At 41.8% G+C, this 7,736-nt stretch overlaps 1 pseudogene; it reads right to left on the bottom strand.

The window, feature by feature from the left end:
- Positions 1 to 1,023: 1,023 nt before the first annotated feature.
- Positions 1,024 to 1,784, bottom strand: LOC100729569 (protein FAM133B-like; annotated as a pseudogene).
- Between the last annotated feature and the right edge of the window lie 5,952 nt (positions 1,785 to 7,736).

Below are 7,736 nucleotides of genomic sequence, written 5' to 3'. Positions count from 1 at the left end.
AACTCAAAACCTGCTTTTACATGCTAAATATCTTGTCAAGGGTGCCATTAAACATAGCAATGAACTTGAGACAAGAATAAACAGTTAACAAAAGCTAAACATTGTAGCCTAAACAACATTCATACAAGAAAATAAAATAACAATCATTGGTCACATAAAATTTTCCTGACTGGTTAAAACTTAACAGTACAAAACATGCATTTTAGAATCTTTACTATTAAGGTCAAAAAGTACCAGTGTCTATATGAAACAATTCCTTTCCAAAGACAAAATTGATTCAAATGACATAACACATTCTAAAGCTAAAAAGCATTTAGTTCTTACTGATGTGGAGATAAACCCAGCGCTTTGGGGACTTTCTCATGCTACAAAGGACTGTTTCTCTAGTTCGCTGAAAGCAGCATAGGATAAAGTCCACAGAAGTCATTAAGCTCAGTAAAGAGAAGGCTGCTCTTATTAGGCTCTGACCTCCCTAGGAAGCATGGCCACTGTGTCCACAAAACCAGGAGGTGTGAAGATCAAAGACACGCTATTCTGCTAGCTAAAGAGATAGCAACCACCCCTCTCTCCACTCTAAAAGCTCCTTCCTGAGGCAAATAAAAAGTATACAAGGCAGGGGGATTAAAATTATCTACAGAGTAAGGATTTCAAAATATTAATGTAATCCCCTCTTTAAAAAACTTAACTAGAGTCACCTGGCCATTTCACATTGCATTTGAAATATGTATCCAAATTCAATTTCTATTGCTTTATCACTAGACACTTCTAGTCAAAACTACTAGCTTTCTTCTGAAATATTTTAACCATAACAGTGTTATGGTGTGTTATTTCCCAGGTTATCATGCCCTGAAGGAGTAAAACAGCAAGCAACAATTATGGCCCTTTCACATAGCAGCATTAGAGTGGCTACCGAATAGTCCAAGAACAATTCTAAAGCGAGAAAATTCATGCATTTTTAGTAGATATTCTCACAGCTGAAGTTTCCTTAGACATTGCGCTTTCTTTTCAGTGGAATGCTGGTCTTTATGAATATTGTGGTGAGTGAAGACTTGAGCTAGCAGCCTTCGTTTTCATCTTCTTACTGTGTTCCTGGTGCTTGTTTTTCTTTGTTGTTTTTTGCGTTGCGTTTTTACATTCTTCACTGCTTCTCTTCTGTTTTGCTCATACCTCTTTGGTATAATCGGATTCTGACAAAGACTCTTACGGTGAAGGTTTATCTTCAGGATGCATCTTTCTGTTTTGGTAAGTTCTCTGATGTCCTTTGCTTTCTCGGCTGCATCCTTTTACTTCCTTTTCTTTTTCAAATTATTCTTACTGTCTGACTCAGTTTTGATAGAGAGCTTTCAAAAGATTTATGTGAATGGTTCTTCTTTTTCTTTCTCCTTTTCACTTGCTCCTTTTCCTCATTCTCAGACTCTGAAGAGCTGGTGGAAGAATCAGAGCTTGAGGAAAAAGAAGATGAATACACACAAGATTTCTTCCTCTTTTCTTTCTTCTTTGCTTTTTGTTTTTGTATCTGTTTTTTTTATGAGCCCTCACTTCCACTTAATAATATCTCATTGTACTTTTCTGGTTCTTTCTTCCAATTCTCATTCATTTTTTTTCTTCAAATTTAGCCAAAGCTTTGTGTTTTTCTTTTCCAATTGCTCTTTCACTTCTTACCAGGTACGCTTGGGCTGATTCACATAATCCTGGATTGTTGGCCCTGAAAACTGGACTCAATCCCCTGGTCTGGCCATTACTATTGGATTCATGTAGGTCACTCAGTTGTCCCTTTTCAACATGGTGCTGGACAGAGCACACAGTAACACCAAGACAGAGCAGGCCAGAGAAACAGCTGAGGTCTACCGCAGTGGTTTAGCTCTTTCGCACTCTCTTCTGCTACATAAGTCGAGGCAGATAGCCTTATCTGACAAGTGGACCAGCTGCAGCTGATAAAGGAGAACTTTGAGCAACCACTGGCTGCTGCGGAGCTCAGGTTGTGAAGTGTGGACAGCACTCACTTCTCGAGAAATGTCTGCAGAACTATAAATCTTCATGTCGGGGGAAATCTGGTTTTGCATGCTAGGCCAGCTATTCATCAGAAATCAGAGATAGAGAAACCCCTAGCCCAGAGAGGAGGATTGGGAAGGCTGCCTACTTCTACCCAGAACATGATGTACATGACCTGTATAGCCATGGAGCTTCAAAAGCTGGAAAAACAAAGCAGGAGTTGTATGAAACTGTGCCTGCATGGCTGCTATGGCTATGGGACAATAGGACTGATAATGTGTAGTGAAGCCCACAAGAAATGTCCCAAACAGCCAGCATGATCAGCACCTCCTCTATAAGATGGGTTTTTGCAGGGTTTTCCTCTATGCAGATGGGTTCAGAAGACAGACCCAGAAACAGATAATCAGACTGTGATAAATTGGTTGGTGGCAGTGATTCATCTAGTTTGGGAAAATCCAACTGACCTGCCAAAGCAAATCATTAGTTAGACTTGACAGCTGTGCTACATGAAATGAGAATGTGGCAAATACTATTTGTACTGCATTAACATAGCTCAGATGAGGAATTATAGATGCCACACATGAAGAACATAATCATGGTGAGCAGGCTGGCTAGCACGTTAGGTCAATGGCAGCCCTTCTAGCCCTGTTTATGGATCAACTGATCCGCAATGCTGTTGATGCCTTGGTCAGGCTGGGAGATGTGTAAGTGAAGCACCAAAGTAAGGTGAGATCTGTGCAAACTGTACTGAAAAGAAAAACTGTACTGTAAAGAAAAAGTACGGAAACCCAGGGCAAGCAGAGGGGCCATCCCCCTAAGGACAAGCTGCGGGGTCACTGAAACTCAGTTGGTGTCAGATCTAGATGGGCCTGCCAGCTGCCAGCTTAGCCACAGATAGGTTAGATGGGCAGATTTTGGGTGTGTAGCTGACTCTGTGGAAGCAGTTACACCGTCAGCAGCAATACCAGCTGATGGGTGAGGTCCAGAAAGCTAAAGCAGCTCTGGTGAAGCAGGAAGAAATAACACTGTCCTCCTTTTACCCCAATTAGGAGGCAGGCTGAGGTACCCAGATCTTGGAGGTCCCAGGAGACCAGAGAATGCATGTGGAGTTAACTACTGATCCCCAAAGAATGTGCAGCATGTACTAGCATTGGTGAATATCAGAATTGAGTCAATGCTAATATACGACATCCAAAATCATTTCATTTTAAAGGACAAACTACACACAAAGGAGGATATGGAGGTCAGTATACTGCAGTCTAAATGGCCTGGGTGACTTCAGGTATCAGGTACTCATCCTCACTTCTGAAAGATGTTTATGTTTCCCCAGTTGCTGAATACATACTGGGGACGGGGGTGAGGGAGAGTGGACATACTGACTGGTGCTCTTCTGAACACCATGCAGAGAGAATTCCAGTGCTGCATTCACATGATAAAACTCATATTCCAAGGCCATCCACAGCACACACATCTGACTCTCCCAAAGGCCATATGGGTTGTGTGTATGAAGCAACACTAACTACTTGGAGCCCATGAGGAGATGGAACAGACTGTCTTGAAACTGGAAATGCAATAGAATGCTTCTTGCTGAATAGACACAGTGGAAGCTGCTTTTAAGGACTCAAGGAGTGCTGTCACACATGTGATACACCCTGCACAGAATCTTGCACTATGACCCATGAAGAAGCCAACTGGGTCATAGAGAATGACTGTAGAGTCTCACCTCAATGCTGATAGTCAGGACAAATTTGCCTTCACCCAGAAGGGTGGCAGTGGAACTTCCAGACTGCCACAAGGCTATTTACATAGCCCAATTTTGTGTCCTGGCCAGGTGACCTAAGACCTGGCCTCCTAGGCCAAACCACACTCTATATCACAGTTTAGTATTGATGATATTATGTTAACCTCTAATTGCCTTGCGGATTTGAAAACTACTGTGCACAGTCTGAAAGAAGCTTTGCTGGCAGTGGGGTGGACCATGGACCAAGACAATGTCCAGGGAGCTGCTTGTCTGTTGAGTTTTTCAGTGTTACATAGTCAGATACAACCATACCCACCACAGTATGCCGATTACACACTTATGTGGGATTTTTAAGTTTTTAGTAAACATACCAAAATTAGCTACCCTGCAGTGTGCTTTATTCCTGATGACCAAAAGGGGCATACCATAGAACTAAATAGATGCAATAGAAAAGCTTGTTACTGAATAGACACAGTGGAAACTCTTTTTCAGGCCTTAAAGAGGACTATCACACAAGTGCGAGCCCTACGAGTCATTGACCGTAACCTGGCATTTATCCTAACCATCTGTGTGGATGATGATGGACAGCCTATGGTCAACTTGTAATGCCAGCTGAACTGAATCAGTGTAGTGCTGAGTGTAGATGTCCATGAGAGTGAAGATTGTTACCAATATAAAAGAAGAACTGGAGAGGAAGTGTTGTTAGTTCTCCTAGGTGTTGCTGATTTTTGTGGTTGTTGTTGATTCTCCTGTTTTCATTGGTTCTCCTAGAGGGGCTTGTCAAGCTTCTTTCCTGGTGTGAACTCAGCTGTTCTCATAGTTGGAGGAACCCGGACCTTGTTGTTACTGAAAATGACTGCATTACTCTTTGAGGGAGCTCTGATCCTTACTTTGAGCATTGCTTCTTGGCTCTAGTGCATATCTCTCAGCCTGCTAGCACAGATCCTTCTTTCTCCTGGCACAAACTTTCTAGCTTCCACTGCTGACCTTTGGGCCTTCTCGCTGCAGATCTGTGATACAGACTTGCATGAGTCATTGTCATGGCCTCTAGGCCTTCAGTTAGATTCATGAGTGGATTCATGAGCCATTGTTATGGCTTTAGGTCTTCAGCTGGACTCATGCAACATATTACCATGAGATACCAGCCCTCGGATGTATTATTTGGGTCTTTATTGTATGTACAGGTTTTTTTCCTGCACTTTTTTGTGTTCAACTCTTTGGGTGATTATTATAAAATAATTATATTATGTGTCCTGTATTAAATTGTTTCCCTTGTAAACCCTAACCACAACAGGAACTGAGACCCAATATTCCCTGCTTGAGAAACAGTAGCACTGTATGCTACTCTGCATGTCTGTGAGAAACCATGGGACAGATAGATAGTCAAGAATGGATGTGGACAGCCTGTCTTAAAAGTTGAATGGCACATCTCCTCACTTTCATGCACTGGGGGACACACTGCCAACAATGAGCTTCTTTCTTAGCTAGCCCATTGGCAGCCATATTGGCAACAGTTTTGGGACCTGTGATACATACAGTGAGGAACATATCTGGGAGTACTGACTATAGGATTTGATCCCTAGCCCCTATGAAGAAGGGAAAGAGGGACCACTGGCTGAAGTTGGATATAAGATGGGTCGATCCATGACCTAATCCCACTGTCCAGCCCAATATGGAAGCACTATGGTTTGAAACAAGAATAGGCAAGTCAAGCCAATGGGCAGAGTTTCAAATGTTGTGCTTGCTTGTGATGCATTTAAAAAGCCTTCTATGTGTGTATACAGATAGTTGAGCCATCTTTAGGAGGCTGACACTCTGAATACCAGCTTCAGAGGCTCAGGAGTGACAGAGCACTGTCACTTGTGGGGTGCTGACCATTAGTAAGACATATGTGAACATGGTCAAAAAGCTGACTATGTAGGCTATCATGGTTCAAGACATAAGATACTCTTCTCACCAGGAGATGATTTAGCAGATGCCTTGACCAGCCATTGCAATAGTTGACCACCAGGAACAGCATTTGACCAGAAAAAAATGACTGCTGATATTGCTAGAAATATTGTGTGACAGGAATAGCATTTGACCAGAGCCAAAGACCATAAACTTAGCCTTCCAGATGGAAGTCCTTCTTCCAAATATGACCCAGGCCTTGAACATAATATGCCAGTCTTCAATGTTGTTTATGAATGAAACTATTCAACTGAAAAAAAGTGGTTGTGAAAAACCACAGTTTCTTGGAGCTAGTAAATAACAATTCAATGGCTGCAAAATGACCCAAAGAAAAATAATTTATGAGTGATAGGTATCAGCAAAGAAGCAGGCATCAAAACAAATGAAATAAAAAGACTACTTACAGAAGTAATAGTAGAAAAATTCCCCAACATAGGAAAAGGATCTGGCCTACAGATAAGCAAGGCATGTAGAACTCCAACTAGCCATAACCAAAATAAAGCTACACCAGTTACATAATAATCAAAATACTAGAAATTCAGCACAAGAACAGAATATTAAAGACTGTTAAAGAAAAGAAACAGATCGCCTACAAAGGAAAACCAATCACAGAAGACTTATCAGCACAAAACATTAAGTCAAGAGGATCTTGGAATGAAGTGTTTCAAATCCTGAAAGAAAACAACTTCCAACCAAGACTGATGTATCTGCAAAACTACCTTTCAAAATTGATGGAAAAAATAAGATACTTTCATGATAAAGAAAAACTGAAGGAGTTCATGACCACCAAACTAACACTGCAGAAAAGGCTAAAGGATATTCTAGAGGGAGATAAAGTATCGGGTCCTGACCTAGATCCCCGATCTCCCAAACAAGTGTACAGAAGAGATTTAAATAAAACGAGACAAGTGATATGATTTTAGGCCTCCAGGAGGGTCAAAACCCTTTAGCTGAGCTCGAGACTCCAAGAGCTAATGCAAAGACTTCTCTGGACCACCCACTTTACTTATTAGCTCCAACACCAAGGGGTGAGGAAACTGAAGAAACTGAGGAAAGCACAGGTTATGAGCAGGACCTTGGGAGCCACTCCAAGGATGTCTCCAAGTAATGAATCAAGTCAATTCAGTAGCACTGTCTTACCATGAAGACATGGTAGAAGTGAGACTGTAGGAGTAATTCCTGCAGCTTCTGCCTCTATCTATTTAATTGATGTTTGAGCCAAATGTCCACAGCTGTAGCCTTATTTTTCCCTTTGAGGTATCTCTGGCCTCACAGGCTTCTACAGGCCTCAGCAAGGACCACTGATTCATAGAAGTTCACTTACTATGAATCAGCTTCCAATGCCAGGCAAGGGGCCAAGGCCTAGGACAGACTCACAGATAAGCATACAAAGCCAATTAGTTAATTTTAAATCCTGTTCAGAGCCACTTTGTAGTGGTATTCAACAATAAAGATGATCATGGTTCCAAGATTAACAACAGAGAAGGATAACCAAACAGGATAGGCAATTGAATGAAGGGGGAAAGTAAAGGGCCAGCAACAGGAGGATAGCATAGCAGAGATGAATCAGTGCATACCAGTTGTAACCATTAATGTAGATGGCTTCAATTCACCAATAAAAAGAAACACAAAGAGAGTGGATCAAGAAATAAGATGCATCAATGTGTTGTATACAAGAAACACATTTAACTCAAAAGATGGTGAAACAATAAGCAGCAAAGTAGAAAGCCTCTCTGTGAGAAACAGCCCAAGTGCTCAACCCAAGAAGAAACTAGAGTAAAAACAAAAAAGAAAGAAAAGAAAAACTTGAACAGAAGGCAGTAGCCAGACGTGTTCTCACCACAAAGTGCCACTGGAATCTGGAGACACATGGTCCTCGAAGTTAAGGGTTGGCAAACTCAACCATGGTCTTAGAGGGGAGTTGTGGACCAGAGTACTGCACTGGTTCACAGTGAGTGTGGGGAACTCAGTCCTCCTGTGGGAGTAGGCAATTGGCCAGACACCATTTTGGAGTTGGGCAGGATAAGCCTGGGACCAGAATTGCAGCCATCTT

Source organism: Cavia porcellus, unplaced genomic scaffold, assembly GCF_034190915.1.
Source record: "Cavia porcellus strain 051 isolate PalLab524CR breed Dunkin Hartley unplaced genomic scaffold, mCavPor4.1 scaffold_5, whole genome shotgun sequence".
Classification (NCBI taxonomy): domain Eukaryota; kingdom Metazoa; phylum Chordata; class Mammalia; order Rodentia; family Caviidae; genus Cavia; species Cavia porcellus.
This window is presented reverse-complemented; position numbering and strand designations above follow the sequence as displayed.